Here is a 24,549-nt window from a genome sequence, read left to right as displayed (position 1 = left end):
AGGTCTATATCTCCTACACCGTAAGGCCTAGAGATGAAATCTTTTTGTCCCTTATTCCTTGGCTTAAGACAAACTAATTTGCTGTTGGATCATAAAGCTCAGCCCACTTAGATTTTGAGCTAATTTGCATAATTTGCAAAACATACTTTTGTCAATAAGTCTATGAATTTTTCACCAAGTCCCTTGAGCTTGGTGCCAAAACGTTCACATGAGTCTGACCCTAGGTAATTATAGAATTAATTGACATTTTGATTCATGATGGCAAATGAACCTCTTCAGCTTATCACAGGTTTTACTTGAACATCTCTAACTCCATACTTTGCTCAAATGGGTTCAAATTTAAGATTCTACTTATAGAAATGCTTTTAATTAGGCTTCCGAGCACAAAGTGCAAAGGAAGCCTATTGTTTTTGTTCTGATTTTTATTATTATTATTATTATTATTATTATTATTATTATTCCGAACAAAAATTCTGCCTTAAAACGGATCGCACAGCCCAAACCGTAAGGCCTACAGACTTGGTACTTGGTCAAAAGATAGTAAACCCTCCCGCTACTCAGGCGCAAAATATCAGCCTGATTGGCCTCATGGGGGCGCTACAGCGACAGAAAACGCTTTCATTAAAGGATTTTCCACGCCGTGTGGAGTAGAGACGAATTTTTTTTTTCTCCATGATCCTTGGGTCCCGATGAATCAAAAAGGTACATAGAACCACTAAGCTCCGCCCACTTAGATTTTTTGCTAATTAGCATAATTTGCAAAATCTATTTTCGCGAACTAGTCCCTGGATTTTTGTCTGATCCCCATGACCTTGGTGTCAAAACGTTCACATGAGGGAGCTGGTCAATAATTATTACAAACATCCTGACATTTCGAAACAAGATGGCCGACATATGCAAATGAATGTGTACCGTGAATTGCAAATTTTACTCAAATATCTGTAACTCCTTTATGCTTAACTCAAATCTGATGACCTTTCACACGTTGCTTCTAGACATGATTCTGAGGTAGCATGCATTTGCTGTTGCATGAAATATTATAGGGGGCGCTGTTATAGCTAACATTGTCTTTTGGCTAATATCTCAGCATCTACAAGGCCAATTAAGTTGACATTTGGCATGCTGGTTCTGTGAGCAAGCCTACATATGGGAAATTAAGGACGACTCAATACGGGCACGTTTAACGATGTCAACAGCCAATCAAAGTTCAGTTTTTCTTCATCATTTTTTTGACAGGCTTAACAATGCCCAATCATCATGGCATTTGCATGGTATGTTCATGGACACACTTTGTATTTGCAGAAAAATTTTCGTGTTGATAGCCACAAGGGGGCGCAATTTATTTTTTAAATATGAAATATGGAATATCTCAGTGAAAATTTGACTTATCGACATGTTAATAATTTCATAATACACTCTACCTAGTGTCTAACAATATTGCAATTGCAACTATTTAGAAAAAAAGTATAGATTTTTTTCAATTGTCAGGTATGTGATTATGGAATTTATCGTACTAGTCCGTGAGTTTTGGTCCTATCAACACACAATTGGTCTCATTGCAAAGTGTCTTGCCTGTAGGTACATAATTATTAAAAAAATGTTTAGATTTGGACACGCTGTTGCTACAATACGTCAACAAACACAAGTGGGCGGAGCCCGATGCACTCTTTTAGCTATAACTCATTCAAATTTCACCCAAATCAAACCAAAATGGGTACACATGTGCAAGATCTTCCTCTGAAGAAGTGTTTCAAATATGATCAAAATGCACATACAGAGGGCGCTAGAATTGGAAAAAATACTTAAAAAAAGGTTTTTATTTGTTATAGCGCCACCTATGGATGCAGTACCAACAAAATGTATTGATCTGTTCTGAAGCACATATGAAAGAAGCTTGTGTTTTTTCATAACATTTGGCAAAAGCATTTTTGACTTACAGCTGTTTATGTGTCATATTTAGAATGCAAGTTACCCACCAGTGCTAAGCAGAGCCTGGATGTCACGCAGTAATGAAATTTAAACTTTTTTTGATAATTATTAAACTTCAGGTTCTTGTGATTCTGCTGATACCACATATGTCCATATTAAGTCATTAAGCACAGACTAGTTCGCGGTCAAACATATGTGAGTTATTCTCAGCAATGTATTCAAAGGCATTATTGAAGAGTCCCCCTTCCCCCCTTCTCTTTCTGACATGCTCTCTGCCTCTTCTCTCTCTCTCTCTCTCTCTCTCTCTCTCTCTCTCTCTCAGATTCAAATAGCTTTACTAAGAGACAACAGTAGTAAATAATAAAAATAATAATTAAATTATATATTTTTCCAACATTTACAAATTTATATAACATATGAATATATATACACACAAGCTGTATATGTGTACCTGTATAGCATATACATACATACTTATTGGGCATATGTTGTAAGTAGTGATGCATGGGTTATACTGATGTCAGTGCTACCCACTGTCTCTCAGGCAGTGACAGACTGATACACACTGTGCAGTTAAGAGGGCTGAGAGCCCATCATCCAGGGATTATCTTGTCTTATCTTATTATTAACAAAATGTAATGATTTGTTTTGGAGCACCTATGAAAGAAGCTTGTGACGTTTCATAACATTTGACAAAAGCATTTTTGAGTTACAGCTGTTCATGTATGATATTTTTAAGGCAAGTCACAGAACTCTTTTAGTAGCATCTGGATGCCATGCAGTAATGGAATTCCACATTTTTGTTAATAATCCTTAAGGTTCAGGTTCTTGTGATTCTGCTGATACCAAATATGTGCATATCAGGTCATAATTCAGATTGTAGTTCATGTTCAAATGTATGTGGGTAAAGCTCCAACAGCACTGCTTGGTTTGATCCACAAGGTCCAGTACAACACACCACCACCAGATGGCAGTGTTGCACTGTGAATAATCCACCACCCATCTCATAATGCTTAGCAATGGTGCTTGAGCCTCACAGACAGATCAAAATCAGAAATTTTGGATGTCTTAAGTCAGCAGAGAGTATGCAATGTTGTGTATGATCTCAAAGTGGCAAACGTAAGCAAATGTATTGCCTACAAAGCGAGGAAGCCGTAAATCGCCGCTTGCGGCTATATTTATTATTATTATTCTTCCGGTTCTTTTTCTGCACTACAAACGATCGCACAACCCAAACCGTAAGGCCTACAGACTTGAGGCTTGGTCAGTAGGTAGTAAACCCTCCCGCTACTCAGGCGCAAAAAATCAGACTGATTGGCCTCATGGGGGCGCTACAGCGAAGGACAACACCTTTTCTTACGGGGCTTCGTGAGGCGTAGAGACGATTTTTTTTTTCCCCTGATTCCTTGAGTCCTGCCGAATCAAAAAGGTCGATACAACCACTAAGCTCCGCCCACTTAGATTTTTTGCTATTTTGCATAATTTGCAAAACCTACTTTTGCGTACTAGTCCGTGGATTTTTGTCCAATTTTCTTGAGCTTGGTGTCAAAACGTTCGCAGGAGTCTGAAGCTTAAAAATCATCGAAAAAACGTTGACATTTCATTTCAATGTAGCTGCCATATGCAAATGAACCTTATCGGCTTATCGCCCTTTTTACATGAACAGCTGTTACTTCTGCATACTTTACTCAAATGGGTTGCAATTTCAGATTCTGCTTAGGGACATGATTTTGAGGTAGCATGTCGTCGGTGGTGCGAAAATTCACATAGGGGGCGCTCTAAATACTAGAAATTCATATCTCAACATCCGCAAGTCCGATCGGTCCGCCGCTTGGAATACAGCTGCTTTAGGCAAGGCTCTAAGTGGAAAGTAAAGGACAAGTCGATACTCGCCAAATTGTAACGTCATCGGCCAATCAGAACTCAGCAGCTCCCTGACAAGCTTGACAAAGGTCAATCATTATGATACTTGACTGGCATGTCCATGGACGCACTTCCTAAGAGCAGAACATGTTTCGTAACGATAGCCACTAGGGGGCGCACTAACAAGAAAATATGTAATATCTCAGTGAAAATTAAGCATATTGACATGCAGTTTGCTGGACTCTGTACTCTTTATATTGCCTAACAACTTTGTAATAGCAAGTATTGTCAAGAAATGTATTGTTTTTTCTCAATGGCCAGTTGTTTGAAAATTGAGGTTTTCGAACTAGTCCGTGGAATCTGATGCTATTCCCAAACAATTGGTCTTGTTGGAATCTGTAGAGTTTGGAGATAAATAATCTTTAAAAAAAGTATGACTTTTTAACATTATGTTGTTACAACATGTCAATAAACTGAAGTGTGAGCTGCTTTATAGTTTCTTTCATCTATAACTCCAAGAAAAGAAGCCCAATCCAGACCAAACTTTATAGGATTATGTAAGACCATACCCTGAAGGAGCATGTCTATTATGGCCTAAATCCTATGGCGCTACAATTGGACAATAACTTATTAAAAATATTTTTTGTTGTGTTATAGCGCCATCTAGGATTGCAGTGGCACCACAATTTAATTATGACATCTGCTCCTCAGGCTTATCAAGCTTGTGAAATTTTGAAATTTTTGGTGAAAGCGTTTTTGAGTTATAGGTGTATATATGTGTACATATATAGCATACATTTGACTTGTGGAATACATGCTGGATCTCTCTTTTTGGGAGGGGCCTGTAAGCTACATAGTAATAGAAGTGTAAGTTTTTTTTTGATAATTATTAAAGTTCAGATCCTTAGGATTCAGCTGATACCACATATGTCCATGTAAGGTAATTATCCACATAGGAGTACACGCTCAAATATTTCTGTTTGTGAAATATTTCTGATCCAAACAGACTGCCATCTGCTGGTGAGAAATAACAGCTTTCTCATATAAGACTATACATTGTGATGTTGAACTACAGTGGATCTGAGGCAAAATGCAATGTTGAGCAAAGACCATAAGGTCCAGAAACACTTCACTTGCCAGCAAGGTACAGCAGGTATGACATGACTCAGCCAAGGAAAATGACACTCTTTGGCCAGATGGTGGCGATATAGAAAAGGGATACGCGTTTAGGTCTATATCTCCTACACCGTAAGGCCTAGAGACGAAATCTTTTTTTTCCCTGATTCCTTGGCTTAATTCAAACTAATCTGCCATTTGGACCATTTACCTCCGCCCACTTAGATTTTGAGCAAATATGCATAATTAGCTAAACTTACTTTTTTCCACAAGTCTGTGAATTTTTGTCCAATTCTCTTGAGCTTTGTGCCAAAACGTTCACAAGAGTCTGACCATGTATAATTATAGAATGAATGTTGACATTTCGATTCAAGAAGGCTGCCACGTGCAAATGAACCTCTTCGGCTTATCGTATGTTTTACTTGAACGTCTGTAACTCCTCCATATTTTATTCAAATGGGTTCAAATTTCAGATTCTACTTAAGGACATGATTTTAAGGATACCATATCAGCGATGTAGGCCTATTTTTTCCAAACAGGCCTATTCTGCGAGAACCCCGTTAATTGTCGCTTGCGGCTATATTTATTATTATTATTATTCTTCCGGTTCTTTTTCTGCACTAAAAGTGATCTCACAGCCCAAACCGTAAGGCGTACAGACTTGAGGCTTGGCCAGTAGGTAGTAAACCCTCCCGCTACTCAGGCGCAAAAAATCAGACTGATTGGCCTCATGGGGGCGCTACAGCGAAGGACAACACCTTTTCTTACGGGGCTTCTACCACGTGAGGCGTAGAGACGAAATTTTTTTTTCCCCCTGATTCCTTGAGTCCTGCCGAATCATAAAGGTCGATACAACCACTAAGCTCCGCCCACTTAGATTTTTTGCTATTTTGCATAATTTCCAAAACCTACTTTTGCGTACTAGTCCGTGGATTTTTGTCCAATTTTCTTGAGCTTGGTGTCAAAACGCTCGCAGGAGTCTGAAGCTTAATAATCATCAAAAAAACGTTGACATTTCAATTCAATGTAGCTGCCATATGCAAATGAACCTTATCGGCTTATCGCCCTTTTTACATGAACAGCTGTTACTTCTGCATACTATACTCAAATGGGTTGCAATTTCAGATTCTGCTTAGGGACATGATTTTGAGGTAGCATGTCGTCGGTGGTGCGAAAATTCACATAGGGGGCGCTCTAAATACTAGAAATTCATATCTCAACATCCGCAAGTCCGATCGGTCCGCCGCTTGGCATACTGCTGCTTTAGGCAAGGCTCTAAGTGGAAAATAAAGGACAAGTCGATACTCGCCAAATTGTAACGTCATCGGCCAATCAGAACTCAGCAGCTCCCTGACAAGCTTGACAAAGGTCAATCATTATGATACTTGACTGGCATGTCCATGGACGCACTTCCTAAGAGCAGAAGACGTTTCGTGATGATAGCCACTAGGGGGCGCAATAACAAGAAAATATGTAATATCTCAGCGAAAATTAAGCATATTGACATGCAGTTTGCTGGACTCTGTACTCTGTATATTGCCTAACAACTTTGTAATAGCAAGTATTGTCAAGAAATGTATTGATTTTTCTCAATGGCCAGTTGTTTGAAAATTGAGGTTTTCGAACTAGTCCGTGGAATCTGGTGCTATTCCCAAACAATTGGTCTTGTTGGAATCTGTAGAGTCTGTAGGTAAATAATCTTTAAAAAAAGTATGACTTTTTAACATTGTGTTGTTACAACATGTCAATAAACTGAAGTGTGAGCTGCTTTATAGGTTCTTTCATCTATAACTCCAAGAAAAGAAGCCCAATCCAGACCAAACTTTATAGGATTATGTAAGACCATACCCTGAAGGAGCATGTCTATTATGGCCTAAATCCACCAAAAGGGGGCACTACAATTGAACAATAACTGATTAAAACGCTTTTTGTGTGTTATAGCGCCATCTAGGATGGCAGTGGCACCATAATTTAATTATGACATCTGATCCTCAGGCTTATCAAGCCTTTGAATTTTTTTAATTTTTGGTGAAAGCGTTTTTGAGTTATAGGTGTATATAAATGTACATATATGGCATATATTTGACTTGTGGAATACATGCTGGATCTCTCTTTTTGGGAGGGGCCTGTAAGCTACATAGTAATAAAAGTGCAAGGTTTTTTGGATAATTATTATAGTTCAGTTCCTTAGGATTCCGCTGACACCACATATGTCCATTTTTGCTAAATATTCACATAGTAGTACACTCTCAAATATTTTTGTTCATATGCATTTATATTTGAGCCATAAATATTGGAAAGTACTTATTTCTCATCAGCAGATGGCAGTCTAAGACTACACATTTTGCTGTGGATGTGAGTTGTTATGCCAAATGCAATGTGGAGCAAAGACTGTAAGGTTCAGAAACACCACACTTGCCAGCAAGGTACAGCAGGTGTGAAATGACTCAGTCAAGGAAAATGACAACCTTTGGCCAGATGGTGGCGCTATAGCAAATGGAAAAGCATTGAGGTCTATATCTCCCAAACCCTAAGGCCTAGAGACGAAATCTTTTTTTTCCCTGATTCCTTGGCTTAAGACAAACTAATCTGCTATTTGGATCATTTAGCTCCGCCCACTTAGATTTCGAGCTAATTTGCATAATTTGCAAAACATACTTTTGTCAATAAGTCTGTGCATTTTTGTCCAATTCTCTTGAGCATGGTGCCAAAACATTCACATGAATCTGACACTAGGTAATTATAGAAACAATGTTGACATTTCGATTCAAGATGGCCTCCATATGCAAATGAACCTCTTCAGCTAATCACAAGTTTAACTTGAACGTCTGTAACTCCTTCATACTTTACGCAACTGGGTTCAAATTTCAGATTCTACTTAAGAACATGATTTTAAGGGTACCATATCAGCGATATAGGCCTATTGTTTCCAGACAGGCCTATTTTGCGAGAACCCCGTTAATTGTCGCTTGCGGCTATATTTATTATTATTATTCTTCCGGTTCTTTTTCTGCACTACAAACGATCGCACAGCCCAAACCGTAAGCCCTACAGACTTGAGGCTTGGTCAGTAGGTAGTAAACCCTCCCGCTACTCAGGCGCAAAAAATCAGAATGATTGGCCTCATGGGGGCGCTACAGCGAAGGACAACGCCTTTTCTTACGGGGCTCCTACCACGTGTGGCGTAGAGACGAAATTTTTTTTCCCCCTGATTCCTTGGGTCCTGCCGAATCAAAAAGGTCAATACAACCACTAAGCTCCGCCCACTTAGATTTTTTGCTATTTTGCATATTTTGCAAAACCTACTTTTGCGAACTAGTCTGTGGATTTTTGTCCAATTCTGTTGAGCATGGTGCCAAATTGTTTGTAAGAGTCTGGAGGTTAATAATTATCCAAAAAATGTTAGAATTCGGATTCAAGATGGCCGCCATATGCAAATGAACCTCTTCGGCTCTTCGTCTGTTTTACTTAAAAATTCATAACAATTGTATACTTTACTCAAATGTGTTCAAATTGCATATTCAACTTACTCGCATGATTCTGAGGTACCAAGTAAAAGGAGGAGCCAATATTCATATAGGGGGCGCTGTAAATGCTACAAGTGTATATCTCAGCATCCGCAAGGCAGTTTGAACCATCCTTTGGCATGCTGCTTCTATTGGCAAAGCTATAAGTGGAAAATTAAGGACAACGCGATTCGGGCAAAATTGTGATCGTCATCGGCTAATTAGATTTCAGCAGCTGTTTGACTACCTTAACAAGGTCCAATCATCATGAGACTTGACTGGTATGTTCCTGGGGGCACTTCCTAAGTGCATAAAAAATTACGTAACAATAGCCACTAGGTGGCGCTATATCAAGAAAATGTGATATATCTAAGCAAAAATTAAGTGTATTGACACGCAGTTTGCAGCTTTGTATACTCTGCAGATGGCCTAACAACTTTGTAATTGCAAGTGTTGTGAAAAAATGCATCGTTTTTTCTCAATAACCAGTTGTTCAAAATTGAACTTTTTCGAACTAGTCCATGGAATTTGGCTCTATTCCAAAACAATTGACTTTGTTGGAATCTGCAGAGTCTGTAGGTAAATAATTATCCAAAAAAGTACAACATTTGTACACACTGTTGAAACAATAAATCAATTAGTCGAAGTGTGCTGAGTTTTTACATTCTTTCAGCTGTATCTCAAACAAATGAAGCCCAATTAAGACCACAATTTACATACATATGTAGAGTCTTACCCTGAAGGAGCATGTACAATATGACAGAAATCCATCAAAAGCGAGAGCTACAATTGCACAATTACATGTTATGTGCAGTTTCTGTGTTCATGCTGGATTTCTGTAATTGGGAGGGGCCTGTAAGCCACATAGTGATGAAAGTTCCACATTTTATTATCAATAATTAAAGTTCAGGTCCTTAGGATTCCTCTGATACCATATATGTCCATGTGAGTGAAATATTCAAAGAGCAGTACCTGATTAAAAAATCTGTATGTGCATTTGTAACAGCTCAGCTCCTCTATGGGACAGTAGTAAATTGTTTCACCAGCAGGTGGCACTCTAAGACCATATATTGCTTTGTTCATCTACATTCAAGAACTTATTTCTCTGTACAGGTCAAAAGTCATAACATATGAACAAAAATATTTATCATAATTAAAAACGGTGCTCACCAGTCATATCATGTCCTTTGCTAAACTAAAACAAATGGTTCATTAGCACTTGTGAAACCTCACTGTCCAAAACTGCTTATGGTCTCTCTGTACTGATGCTCCTTACACCAACACTAAGGCCTCATTGTGCAGATCCTTGCTTTAATGGACACCTCATGGACACGTGACATGCAGTTAGTGAGTGATGTACTTAATCCGATTCCATGTTGTTGTTGATATTTACTATACACAATGGCTGCCATTGGCCACTGAGGTTTCAGCAGCTCTTTGAAAGGCCCAACAAGGCCCAATCATAAAGAAATATTTACAGGGTGTCTATGGGGCACTTCGTAAGTACATGAGACATTTCCAAATGTTAGCTGCTAGTTGAAGATATAACAAAATCATAGATTCATTTTTACCTTGTTTGGCCTAAATGGTTCATGTGTCCTAAGGCCTCATTGACCTCTCAGACTGGCCAAAGGTCCCAATTAGGCCCCTTCGTGTTAGGACCATGCCATTGCCGCTTGCAGCTATATTTAGGGGTTCGAGCACGAAATGCAAAGCATACTTTTGTCAATAAGTCTGTGCATTTTTGTCCAATTCTCTTGAGCATGGTGCCAAAACATTCACATGAGTCTGACATTAGGTAATTATAGAAACAATGTTGACATTTTGATTCAAGATGGCCTCCATATGCAGATGAACCTCTTCGGCTTATCACAAGTTTTACTTGAACGTCTGTAACTCCTCCATACTTTATTCAAATGGGTTCAAATTTCAGATTCTACTTAAGGACATGATTTTAAGGGTACCATATCAGCGATGTAGGCCCATTGTTTCCAAACAGGCCTATTCTGCGAGAACCCCGTTAATTGTCGCTTGCGGCTATATTTATGGTCCTAACACGTAGTGTAGGACCATATTGTAATTGTTAGGATTTTTCTTATTATAATTATTATTAGGGGTCCAAGCACTGCAAGTGCTGGAGCCCTATTGTTTTTGCTCTGTTTCCTCTTCTTCTTCTTCTTCTTCTTCTTTTTCTCCGATGAAACGCGATGGGCAGCCCAAACCGTAGGTCCTACAGACTTGTCATTTGGTCAACTGGTAGTAAACCCTCCCGCTACTCAGGCGCAAAGAATCAGCCCGATCAGCCTGATGGTGGCGCTATAGCGACGCGGAACGCATCGCTCCCTATATCTCCTGCCCCGTGTAGCGTAGAGACGAAATTCTTTTTTCCCCTGATTCCTCAGGTCAGACCCTACAAAAAAGCCTCAAGAACCCATAAGCTCCGCCTACTTAGATTTTGAGCTAATTTGCATAATATGCAAAATTGCACAAATTTTTGAGCGCGAACTAGTCTCTGGAAATGTACCCAATATGGACATATGTGGTATCAGCAGAATCCTAAGAACCTGAACTTTAATAATTATCCAAAAAAAGTTGGAATTTCATCACTGCTTGGCTTCCAGACTCCGCCCAAATACAGGGGTAGAGCTCGCGTTCCAAAAATCAGACAAATACAGCTATAACTCGCAAACGCTTTCTCCAAATGTTACGATACTTCACATGCTTGATCCCTATAAGGGCCAGAAGACATGAGTACTTGGTTGTGCAACTGCAAGCTTAGGGGGCGCTATAACAACAAAAAATTTGTTACGCTTTACAGGATTGTCCCATTGACCTGCCGCTTGGTATGCATGTAGTGTGTGATGAGCTGACTCAGATTATATGACGATAATGTCATATTCGAAAAAACATGTCCACCATCGGCCAATCAAATTTCAGCAGCTGTTTCATGACCTTAACAAGGTCCTATCATCATGACACTTGCACGGTATGTCCATGGCCCCACTTCCTGAGCACATAAAAAGTTTCATAACCATAGCCACTAGGGGGCGCAATTCAAATTTTCAACATGCAAATATGGAATATCTCAGCGAAATATAAACATATTGACAAGCAGTTTGCTTTATTTCATACTCTGCAAATTGCCTTACAACTTTGCAATTACAACTATTGTCAAAAAATGCATAGTTTATCCACAATAGTCAGGTATGTGAAAATGGAGCTTTTCGCACTCCTCCCTGGAAATTTGTCTTATCAATAAACAACTGGTATTTTTGAAGTCTGTATAGACTGTAGGTAAATAATTATCAAAAAAATCTAGAACTTTTGACACGCTGTTGTGGCAGTTATTTAACAAATATGCATGGGCGGGGCTTGATGCACTCTTTGAGCTATAACTACAACAAACTTCACCCAAATCAAACACAACTTGGTACACATATGTACGTCATTACTCTGAAGTAGTGTGCCAAATGTCACAACATTGCACAGAAAGGGGGCGCTACAATTAGACAGCAACTGGTTGCACAGGTTATTAATTCATTACACCGCCACCTAGAGATGCAGTACCAGCAAGATGAGAGAGATATATTCTGAACATCATGGGAAAGGACCTTGTGCATTTTCATAACATATGCCTAAAGCATTTTTGAGTTACAGCTGTTTTTTATGTGATGTTTCAACGGCAAGCTGCACATCTCTATTTAAGCAGAGTCTGCAATCACACAGTAATGAAAGTTCCACATTTTTTTGATAATTACTAAAGTTCAGGTTCTTACGATTCTCATGATACCACATACGTCTATATTGGGTTTTGATCCAAGGACTAGTTCTTGATCAAATATATGTCTCCTCCCACTCATCTGCCTGGAGACTTCTATTTTTTGCTGAATCCCCCCTCAGCCCCTCCCTCTCCTTCTCACACACAGACTGTCACCTCTCCCCCTCCCCTCCCCCCTGCCAGTCAGAGAGGGCCAGAGGACACAGACAATTGAAAGCAGTTTTAAACAAATCAACAGTAACATAATGACCACCTCCTTATTTTAGTTTCAGTATCCATGTTTTCAGCTCCACTGTCCAAAGTAGCACTTTGTAGATCTAACATTACAGAGAGGGGTGCACCTCTTGCTCTGCATACTTTCATTGCTCCCTTTCACATGTTCTTCAATGGTCAGGACACATACAGAGCAGATATGCTGAAAATGTATGACCTACTGTCTCTGCCTTTTTTATCTATAATGTGGACCAACAGAGTATGTGTGTGTAACAGTGTAGACAGTGAGTGGACACAGGTTTTAAAATTATCCAACAGCACTGCTCTTTCTGATCCACTCATAAGAGCACAATACAAACTGAGATAGTACCACAATGTCAGTGTCACTACAGTGCTGAGAATGTATGAGATACTGTCTGAATTTATGTCTATAAGTTTGACCAATAAAATATATGTATCTCAGTGTGGACAGTGAGTTGACACAAATGTTAAAATCTCTAGCAGCACTGCTGTGTCTTATCCACTCATAAGAGCACTACACACACTGCCATATCACCACAATGTCAGTATCACTGCAGTGCTGCGAATTATCCACTACCCAAATAATATCTGCTTTGTGGAGGTCCTGAACATTGGGTCAGAATCCAGGGTGAAATTCCAGATTCAGTTCTGTGCTCTGGGCTGTCTCTGTAACCCAAGCCCCACGTTCACCTGTCTGCAGACCAGAAATTCACTCACTCATCTACTACCCTTTCTTCTTAGAAGTCAGAGCACCAAGGATCACATTTTAAAGCACTACAAAATCTATCTTAAAGTGTGGCTCCTGTATCAGGAAATGTTATATGCTACTTTCTTGCTCTGCAAAGACTGCTCACTTTCAACCTGCTCTTCAATGGTCTGGACACCTATTCAGCAGGTATAACTCAGGTGTTGGAGTTGTAAATCCCTCAGCATCACTGCTGGACAGAGAATAGTCCACAGCCAAACACAGCCAGCAGAGAGTGTCCTGTGTCCACTGATGACAGACTCGAGTACAAGCTACTCCACATCATATCTGCTGTTTGAGGGTCCTGAACATTAGGGTGAGAAACCAGAGTGCAACTCCAGAGTGACTTCTGTGCTCTATGCTGTCTCTGTCATCCGCTACTCCTCCAGCTCATGCTACACCTCCAGCTCATGCTACACCTCCAAAGAGATGCCAGAACAGCATGGAACACCTTATAAACACTACACAAACTTCCCCAAAAGCCCCTACTATCTCAGGATAGCTCATATGCTAGCACATTGTTCTTCTACCAGCGAATACCAGCTTGGACCCCGGGAATTGTCGCTTGCGGCTATATTTCTTCTTTTTTTTTTTTTTTTTTTTTCTTCTTTTTCTCCGATGAAACGCGATGGGCAGCCCAAACCGTAGGTCCTACAGACTTGTCGTTTGGTCAACTGGTAGTAAACCCTCCCGCTACTAAGGCGCAAAAAATCAGCCCGATCAGCCTGATGGTGGCGCTATAGCGACGCGGAACGCGTCGCTCCCTATATCTCCTACCCTGTGTGGCGTAGAAACGAAATTCTTTTTTTCCCAGATTCCTCAGGTCAGACCCTAAAAAAAAGCATCAAGAACCCATAAGCTCCGCCTACTTAGATTTTGAGCTAATTTGCATAATATGCAAAATCGCACACATTTTTGAGCGCGAACTAGTCTCTGGAAATGTACCCAATATGGACATATGTGGTATCAGCAGAATCCTAAGAACCTGAACTTTAATAATTATCCAAAAAAAGTTGGAATTTCATCACTGCTTGGCTTCCAGACTCCGCCCAAATACAGGGGTAGAGCTCGAGTTCCAAAAATCAGACAAATACAGCTATAACTCGCAAACGCTTTCTCCAAATGTTACGATACTTCACATGCTTGATCCCTATAAGGGCCAGAAGACATGAGTACTTGGTTGTGCAACTGCAAGCCTAGGGGGCGCTATAACAACAAAAAATTTGTTACGCTTTACAGGATTGTCCCATTGACCTGCCGCTTGGTATGCATGTAGTGTGTGATGAGCTGACTCAGATTATATGACGATAATGTCATATTCGAAAAAACATGTCCACCATCGGCCAATCAAATTTCAGCAGCTGTTTCATGACCTTAACAAGGTCCTATCATCATGACACTTGCACGGTATGTCCATGGCCCCACTTCCTGAGCACATAAAAAGTTTCATAACCATAGCCACTAGGGGGCGCAATTCAAATTTTCAACATGCAAATATGGAATATCTCAGCGAAATATAAACATATTGACAAGCAGTTTGCTTTATTTCATACTCTGCAAATTGCCTTACCACTTTGTAATTACAACTATTGTCAAAAAATGCATAGTTTATCCACAATAGTCAGGTATGTGAAAATGGAGCTTTTCGCACTCCTCCCTGGAAATTTGTCTTATCAATAAACAACTGGTATTTTTGAAGTCTGTATAGACTGTAGGTAAATAATTATCAAAAAAATCTAGAACTTTTGACACGCTGTTGTGGCAGTTATTTAACAAATATGCATGGGCGGGGCTCGATGCACTCTTTGAGCTATAACTACAACAAACTTCACCCAAATCAAACACAACTTGGTACACATATGTACGTCATTACTCTGAAGTAGTGTGCCAAATGTCACAACATTGCACAGAAAGGGGGCGCTACAATTAGACAGCAACTGGTTGCACAGGTTATTAATTCATTACACCGCCACCTAGAGATGCAGTACCAGCAAGATGAGAGAGATATATTCTGAACATCATGGGAAAGGACCTTGTGCATTTTCATAACATATGCCTAAAGCATTTTTGAGTTACAGCTGTTTTTTATGTGATGTTTCAACGGCAAGCTGCACATCTCTATTTAAGCAGAGTCTGCAATCACACAGTAATGAAAGTTCCACATTTTTTTGATAATTACTAAAGTTCAGGTTCTTACGATTCTCATGATACCACATACGTCTATATTGGGTTTTGATCCAAGGACTAGTTCTTGATCAAATATATGTCTCCTCCCACTCATCTGCCTGGAGACTTCTATTTTTTGCTGAATCCCCCCTCAGCCCCTCCCTCTCCTTCTCACACACAGACTGTCACCTCTCCCCCTCCCCTCCCCCCTGCCAGTCAGAGAGGGCCAGAGGACACAGACAATTAAAAGCATATCTAACTATCTATAGTTTTCAGCTCCACTGACCAAAGGAGCACTCTGTAGATCTAACATTACAGAGAGGGGTGCACCTCTTGCTCTGCATACTTTCATTGCTCATTTTCACATGTTCTTTAATGTTCAGCTCTGCCTTTTTTATCTACAATGTGGACTAACAGAGAATGTGTGTGTAACCGTGTGGACAGTGAGTGGACACAGGCTTTAAAATTATCCAGCAGCACTGTTCTGTCTGATCCGCTCATAAGAGCATAATACACACTGACATAGCACCACAATGTCAATATCACTACAGTGCTGAGAATGCATGAGCAACTGTCTCTGAATTTATGTATAAGTTTGATCAAAATATATGTATCTCAGTGTGGACAGTGAGTTGACACAGGTGTTAAAATCTCTAGCAGCACTGCTGTGTCTTATCCGCTCATAAGAGCGCTACACCTACTGCCATATCACCACAATGTCAGTGTCACTGCAGTGCTGCGAATTATCCACTACCCAAATTATATATGCTTTGTGGAGGTCCTGAACATTGGGCCAGAATCCAGGGTGAATTTCCAGATTCAGTTCTGTGCTCTGTGCTTTCTCTGTAACCCAAGCTCCACGTTCACCTGTCTTCAGACCAGAAATTCACCCACTCATCTACTACCCCTTCTTCTTACAATCCAGAGCACCAAGGATCACATTTAAAACCACTACAAAATCTATCCACTATCCACAATAAACCACTCTTAAAGTGTGGCTCCTGTATCAGGAAATGCTATATGCTATGCTCTTGCTCTGCAAAGATTGCTTGCTTTCACCCTGGTCTTCAATGGTCTGGACACCCATACCTCCATACAGCAGGTATGACTCAGGTGTTGGCATTTTAAACCCCTCAGCAACACTGCTGGACAGAGAATAGTCCACAACCAAACACATCCAGCAGACAGTGTCTTCTGTCCACTGATGGCTGACTCCAGTACAAGCAACTCCACATCATATCTGCTGTTTTTGGGTCCTGAACATTAGGGTGAGAAACCAGGGTGCAACTCAAGAGTGACTTCTGTGCTCTATGCTGTCTCTGTCATCCGCTACTCCTCAATCTCATGCTACACCTCCAAAGAAATGCCAGGACAGCATGGAACACCTTACAAACACTACACACACTGCCCCAAAAGCCCCTACTATCTCAGGACAGCTCATATGCCTAGAACACCTTACAAACACTACACAAACGTCCCCAAAAGCCCCTACTATCTCAGGACAGCTAATATGCTAGCGCATTGTTCTTCTACCCGCGAATACAAGCTTGGACCCCGAGAATTGTCGCTTGCGGCTATATTTAGGGGTTCGAGCACGAAGTGCTTGAAACCCTATTGTGTTTGTTCTGATTTTAATTTGTTATTATTATTATTATTATTCTTTTTCTTTTTCTGCCATAAAACGAATCGCACAGCCCAAACCGTAAGGCCTAGACACTTGAGACTTGGTCAATAGGTAGTAATCGGTCTCGCTACTCAGGCGCAAAATATCAGCCCAATTGGCCTCAAGGGGGCGCTACAGCGAAGGAAAACGCTTTCATTAAAAGATTTTCCACCCCGTGTGGCGTAGAGACGAAATCTTTTTTTTCCCTGATTCCTTGGGTCCTGCCGAATCAAAAAGGTACATACAACCACTAAGCTCCGCCTACTTAGATTTTTTGCTATTTTGCATAATTTGCAAAACCTACTTTTGTGTACTCCTCCGTGGATTTTTGTCCAATTTTCTTGAGCTTGGTGTCAAAATGTTCGCAGGAGCCTGTAGTTTAATAATGATCAAAAAAACGTTGAAATTTCGATTCAAGATGGCCGCCATATGCAAATGAACCTCTTCGGCTTATTTTATGTTTTACTTAAAAATCTATAACAAACTCATGGTTTACTCAAATGTGTTTACATTTCATATTCTACTTTCAGACATGATTCTGAGGTAGCTTGTCAAAGGAGAAGCCAATATTCATATAGGGGGCGCTGTAAATGCTTCAAGTTTATATCTCAGCATCCGTAAGGCGGATCGGACCGCCGCTTGGCATGCTGCTTCTATGGGCAAGGCTGTAGAGGGAAAATTAAGGACAACTCGATTCGAGCAAAATTGTGATTGTCATCGACCAATCAGCTGTCATCAGCTGTTTGACAACCTTAACAAGGTCCAATCATCATGGGATTTGACTGGTATGTCCCTGGGAGGCCTCCCTAAGAGCAGAAAAATTGTCATAACGATAGCCACTAGGGGGCGCTATATCAAGAAAATATTATATATCTCTGTGAAAATTAAGCATATTGACACGCAGTTTGCTTCTTTTTATACTCTGCAGAGGGCCTAACAACTTTGTAATTGCAAGTGTTGTCAAAAAATGCTTTGCTTTTTCTCAGTTTCCAAATGTTCAAAATTGAAGCTTTTCAAACTAGTCCGTGGAATTTTGCGATATTCACAAACAGTTGACCTTGTTGGAATCTGCAGAGTCTGTAGGTAAATAATTATCAAAAAAAGTTCAACATTTGGACAAACTTTTGTTGTAATAAAACAATTAATTGAAGTGTGGGGAGCTTTAAACATTCTTTTAGCTATAACTCAAACAAATTAAGTCCAATCAAGACCAAACGTGACAGAAGTATGTATGGTCTTGTCCTGAAGACGTATGTACAATATGATCAAAATTTACCAAAAGGGGGCGCTACAATTGGACAAAAACTGATTAAATGGGCTTTTTTATGTTATAGCGCCATCTAGGAACGCAGTGGCACCCCAACTTAATTATGACATCTGGTCCTCAGTCTGATCAAGTATGTGACGTTTTAAAATTTTTGGGGAAAGCATTTTTGAGTTATAGGTGTATATTAGTGTACACATATAGCTTATATTTGACTTGAGGAATACATGCTAGATCTGTGTTATTGGGAGTGGCCTGTAAGCTACATAGTAATAAAAGTGCAACAATTTTTTGTTAAAGTTCAGATCCTTAGGATTCAGCTGATACCGTACATGCCCATGTTAGGTAAATATCCACATAGGAGTACATGCTTAAATCTTTCTGTATGTGCTTTCATGGCTGATCTAAAAATATGGGAAAGTAGTCATTTCTCACCAGCAGATGGCAGTCTAAGACTATACATTGTGCTGTTGAACTACAGTGGCTCTGAGACATTATGCAAAATGCAATGTGGAGCAAAGACCATAAGGCCCAGAAACACCTCCCTTGGCAGCAAGGTCCAGCAGGTGTAAAATAACTCAGCCAAGGAAAATGACATTCTTTGGCCAGATGGTGGCGCTATAGCAAAGGGAAAAGCATTGAGGTCTATATCTCCTACACCGTAAGGCCTAGAGATGAAATCTTTTTGTCCCTTATTCCTTGGCTTAAGACAAACTAATTTGCTGTTGGATCATAAAGCTCAGCCCACTTAGATTTTGAGCTAATTTGCATAATTTGCAAAATATACTTTTGTCAATAAGTCTATGAATTTTTCACCAAGTCCCTTGAGCTTGGTGCCAAAACGTTCACATGAGTCTGACCCTAGGTAATTATAGAATTAATTGACATTTTGATTCATGATGGCAAATGAACCTCTTCAGCTTATCACAGGTTTTACTTGAACATCTCTAACTCCATACTTTGCTCAAATGGGTTCAAATTTAAGATTCTACTTATAGAAATGCTTTTAAAGGTAGCATGGCAGCGATGTAGGCCTATTGCTTCCAAACAGGCCTGTTAAGCGAGAACCCCGTTAATTGCCGCTTGCGGCTATATTTATTATTATTATTATTCCGAACAAAAATTCTGCCTTAAAACGGATCGCACAGCCCAAACCGTAAGGCCTACAGACTTCATACTTGGTCAAAAGATAGTAAACCCTCCCGCTACTCAGGCGCAAAATATCAGCCTGATTGGCCTCAAGGGGGCGCTACAGCGAAAGAAAACGCTTTCATTAAAGGATTTTCCACGCCGTGTGGCGTAGAGACGAAATTTTTGTTTCTACATGTACCTTGGGTCCCGATGAATCAAAAAGGTACATAGAACCACTAAGCTCCGCCCACTTAGATTTTTTGCTAATTAGCATAATTCGCAAAATCTATTTTCGCGAACTAGTCCCTGGATTTTTGTCTGATCCCCATGACCTTGGTGTCAAAACGTTCACATGAGGGAGCTGGTCAATAATTATTACAAACATCCTGACATTTCAAAACAAGATGGCCGACATATGCAAATGAATGTGTACCGTGAATTGCACATTTTACTCAAACATCTGTAACTCCTTCATGCTTAACTCAAATCTGATGACCTTTCACACGTTGCTTCTAGACATGATTCTGAGGTAGCATGCATTTGCTGTTGCATGAAATATTATAGGGGGCGCTGTTATAGCTACCAATGTCTTTTGGCTAATATCTCAGGATCTACAAGGCCAATTAAGTTGACATTTGGCATGCTGGTTCTGTGAGCAAGCCTACATATGGGAAATTAAGGACGACTCAATACGGGCACGTTTAACGATGTCAACAGCCAATCAACGTTCAGTTTTTCTTCATCATTTTTTTGCCAGGCTTAACAATGCCCAATCATCATGGCATTTGCATGGTATGTTCATGGACACACTTTGTATTTGCAGAAAAATTTTCGTGTTGATAGCCACAAGGGGGCGCAATTTATTTTTTAAACATGAAATATGGAATATCTCAGTGAAAATTTGGCTTATCGACATGTTAATAATTTCATAATACACTCTACCTAGTGTCTAACAATATTGCAATTGCAACTATTTAGAAAAAAAGTATAGATTTTCTTCAATTGTCAGGTATGTGATTATGGAATTTATCGTACTAGTCCGTGAGTTTTGGTCCTATCAACACACAATTGGTCTCATTGCAAAGTGTCTTGCCTGTAGGTACATAATTATTAAAAAAATGTTTAGATTTAGACACGCTGTTGCTGCAATACGTCAACAAACACAAGTGGGCGGAGCCCGATGCACTCTTTTAGCTATAACTCATTCAAACTTCACCCAAATCAAACCAAAATGGGTACACATGTGCAAGATCTTCTTCTGAAGAAGTGTTTCAAATATGATCAAAATTCACATACAGGGGGCGCTAGAATTGGAAAAAATACTTAAAAAAAGGGTTTTATTTGTTATAGCGCCACCTATGGATGCAGTACCAACAAAATGTATTGATCTGTTCTGAAGCACATATGAAAGAAGCTTGTGTTTTTTCATAACATTTGGCAAAAGCATTTTTGACTTACAGCTGTTTATGTGTCATGTTTAGAATGCAAGTTACCCACCAGTGCTAAGCAGAGCCTGGATGTCACGCAGTAATGAAATTTCACCTTTTTTTGATAATTATTAAACTTCAGGTTCTTGTGATTCTGCTGATACCACATATGTCCATATTAAGTCATTAAGCACAGACTAGTTCGCGGTCAAACATATGTGAGTTATTCTCAGCAATGTATTCAAAGGCATTATTGAAGAGTCCCCCTTCCCCCCTTCTCTTTCTGACATGCTCTCTGCCTCTTATCTCTCTCTCTCTCTCTCTCTCAGATTCAAATAGCTTTACTAAGAGACAACAGTAGTAAATAATAAAAATAATAATTAAATTATATATTTTTCCAACATTTACAAATTTATATAACATATGAATATATATACACACAAGCTGTATATGTGTACCTGTATAGCATATACATACATACTTATTGGGCATATGTTGTAAGTAGTGATGCATGGGTTATACTGAAGTCGGTGCTACCCACTGTCTCTCAGGCAGTGACAGACTGATACACACTGTGCAGTGAAGAGGGCTGAGAGCCCATCATCCAGGGATTATCTTGTCTTATCTTATTATTAACAAAATGTAATGATTTGTTTTGGAGCACCTATGAAAGAAGCTTGTGACGTTTCATAACATTTGACAAAAGCATTTTTGAGTTACAGCTGTTCATGTATGATATTTTTAAGGCAAGTCACAGAACTCTTTTAGTAGCATCTGGATGCCATGCAGTAATGGAATTCCACATTTTTGTTAATAATCCTTAAGGTTCAGGTTCTTGTGATTCTGCTGATACCAAATATGTGCATATCAGGTCATAATTCAGATTGTAGTTCATGTTCAAATGTATGTGGGTAAAGCTCCAACAGCACTGCTTGGTTTGATCCACAAGGTCCAGTACAACACACCACCACCAGATGGCAGTGTTGCACTGTGAATAATCCACCATCCATCTCACAATGCTTAGCAATGGTGCTTGAGGCTCACAGACGGATCAAAATCAGAAATTTTGGATGTCTTAAGTCAGCAGAGAGTATGCAATGTTGTGTATGATCTCAAAGTGGCAAAAGTAAGCAAATTTATTGCCTACAAAGCGAGGAAGCCGTAAATCGCCGCTTGCGGCTATATTTATTATTCTTTTTCTTTTTCTGCCATAAAACGAATCGCACAGCCCAAACCGTAAGGCCTAGAGACTTGAGACTTGGTCAATAGGTAGTAGTCGGTCTCGCTACTCAGGCGCAAAATATCAGCCCAATTGGCCTCAAGGGGGCGCTACAGCGAAGGAAAACGCTTTCATTAAAAGATTTTCCACCCTGTGTGGCGTAGAGACGAAATCTTTTTTTTCCCTGATTCCTTGGGTCCTGCCGAATCAAAAAGTTACATACAACCACTAAGCTCCGCCTACTTAGTTTTTTTGCTATTTTGCATAATTTGCAAAACCTACCTTTGTGTACTCCTCCGTGGATTTTTGTCCAATTTTCTTGAGCTTGGTGTCAAAATGTTCGCAGGAGTCTGTAGCTTAATAATTATCAATAAAAATGTAAAATTTCGATTCAAGATGGCCGCCATATGCAAATGAACCTTTTCGGCTTATTTTATGTTTTACTTAAAAATCTATAACAAATTCATGCTTTACTCAAATGTGTTTACATTTCATATTCCACTTTCAGACATGATTCTGAGGTAGCTTGTCAAAGGAGAAGCCAATATTCATATAGAGGGCGCTGTAAATGCTTCAAGTTTATATCTCAGCATCCGTAAGGCGGATTGGACCGCCGCTTGGCACGCTGCTTCTATGGGCAAGGCTGTAGAGGGAAAATTAAGGACAACTCGATTCGGGCAAAATTGTGATCGTCATCGACCAATCAGCTGTCAGCAGCTGTTTGACAACCTTAATAAGGTCCAATCATCATGGGATTTGACTGGTATGTCCCTGGGAGGCCTCCCTAAGAGCAGAAAAATTTTCATAACGATAGCCACTAGGGGGCGTTATATCAAGAAAATATTATATATCTCTGTGAAAATTAAGCATATTGACACACAGTTTACTTCATTTTATACTCTGCAGAGGGCCTAACAACTTTGTAATTGCAAGTGTTGTCAAAAAATGCTTCATTTTTTCTCAATTTTAAATTGTTCAAAATTGAAGCTTTTCGAACTAGTCCGTGGAATTTTGCGATATTCCCAAACAGTTGGCCTTGTTGGAATCTGCAGAGTCTGTAGGTAAATAATTATGAAAAAAAGTTCAACATTTGGCCAAACTTTTGTTGTAATAAAACAATTAATTGAAGCGTGTGGAGCTTTAAACATTCTTTTAGCTATAACTCAAACAAATTAAGTCTAATCAAAAACCAACCATGACAGACGTATGTATGGTCCTACCCTGAAGAAGTATGTACAATATGATCAAAATGTACCAAAAGGGGGCGCTACAATTGGACAAAAACTGATTTAATTGGCTTTTTTATGTTAAAGCGCCATCTAGGAATGTAGTGGCACACCAACTTAATTATGACATCTGCTCCTCAGTCTGATCAAGCATGTGAAGTTTTAAAATTTTTTGGGAAAGCGTTTTTGAGATATAGGTGTATATTAGTGTACAAATATAGCATATATTTGACTTGTGGAATGCATGCTAGATCTCTCTTATTGTGAGGGGCCTGTAAGCTACATAGTAATAAAAGTGCAACCATTTTTTCATTCATTCATTCATTCATTATCTGTAGCCCTTATCCAGTTCAGGGTTGCGGTGGGTCCAGAGCCTACCTGGAATCATTGGGCGCAAAGCAACAATTTTTTGATCAGTATTAAAGTTCGGATCCTTAGGATTCATCTAATACCACATATGTCCATGTTAGGTAAATATCCACATTGGAGTATGCGCTCAAATGTTTCTATATGTGCATTCATGGCAGGGCTAAACATCTGTGAAAGTAGTTATTTCTCACCAGCAGATGGCAGTCTAAGACTATACATTGTGCTGTTGAACTACAGTGGCTCTGATACATTATGCAAAATGCAATGTGGAGCAAAGACCATAAGGCTCAGAAACACCTCCCTTGGCAGCAACATCCAGCAGGTGTGAAATGACTCAGCCAAGGAAAATGACACTCTTTGGCCAGATAGTGGCGCTATAGCAAAGGGAAAAGCATTGAGGTCTATATCTCCTACACCATAAAGCCTATAGATGAAATCTTTTTTTTTTGCCTTATTCCTTGGCTTTAGACAAACTAATTTGCTATTGGATCATTTAGCTCAGCCCACTTAGATTTTGAGCTAATTTGCATAATTTGCAAAATATACTTTTGTCAGTAAGTCTTTGAATTTTTGACCAATTCCCTTGAGCTTGGTGCCAAAACTTTCACATGAGTCTGACCCTAGGTAATTATAGAACGAATGTTGACATTTTGATTCAAGATGGCCGCCATATGCAAATGAACCTCTTCAGCTTATCACAGGTTTTACTTGAACATCTCTAACTCCTTCATACTTTACTCAAATGGGTTCAAATTTCAGATTCTACTTATAGAAATGCTTTTAAAGGTAGCCTGTCAGCGATGTAGGCCTATTGCTTCCAAACAGGCCTGTTAAGCGAGAACCCCGTTAATTGCCGCTTGCGGCTATATTTATTCTTTTTCTTGGCTAAAACGCAATGTGGAGCCAAGACCGT

At 39.6% G+C, this 24,549-nt stretch overlaps 1 protein-coding gene across 2 annotated transcripts in view; it reads right to left on the bottom strand.

Annotated features, from left to right (window-relative positions):
- Positions 1–24,549, bottom strand: part of LOC136677979 (uncharacterized) — a 346,523-nt gene that overhangs the window by 263,854 nt on the left and 58,120 nt on the right. The gene's annotated exons all lie outside the window — the stretch shown is intronic.

This window comes from Hoplias malabaricus, chromosome Y, assembly GCF_029633855.1.
Source record: "Hoplias malabaricus isolate fHopMal1 chromosome Y, fHopMal1.hap1, whole genome shotgun sequence".
Taxonomy (NCBI): Eukaryota; Metazoa; Chordata; class Actinopteri; order Characiformes; family Erythrinidae; genus Hoplias; species Hoplias malabaricus.
Note: the sequence above shows the minus strand (reverse complement) of the source record. Positions and strands in the feature narration are given on the sequence as shown.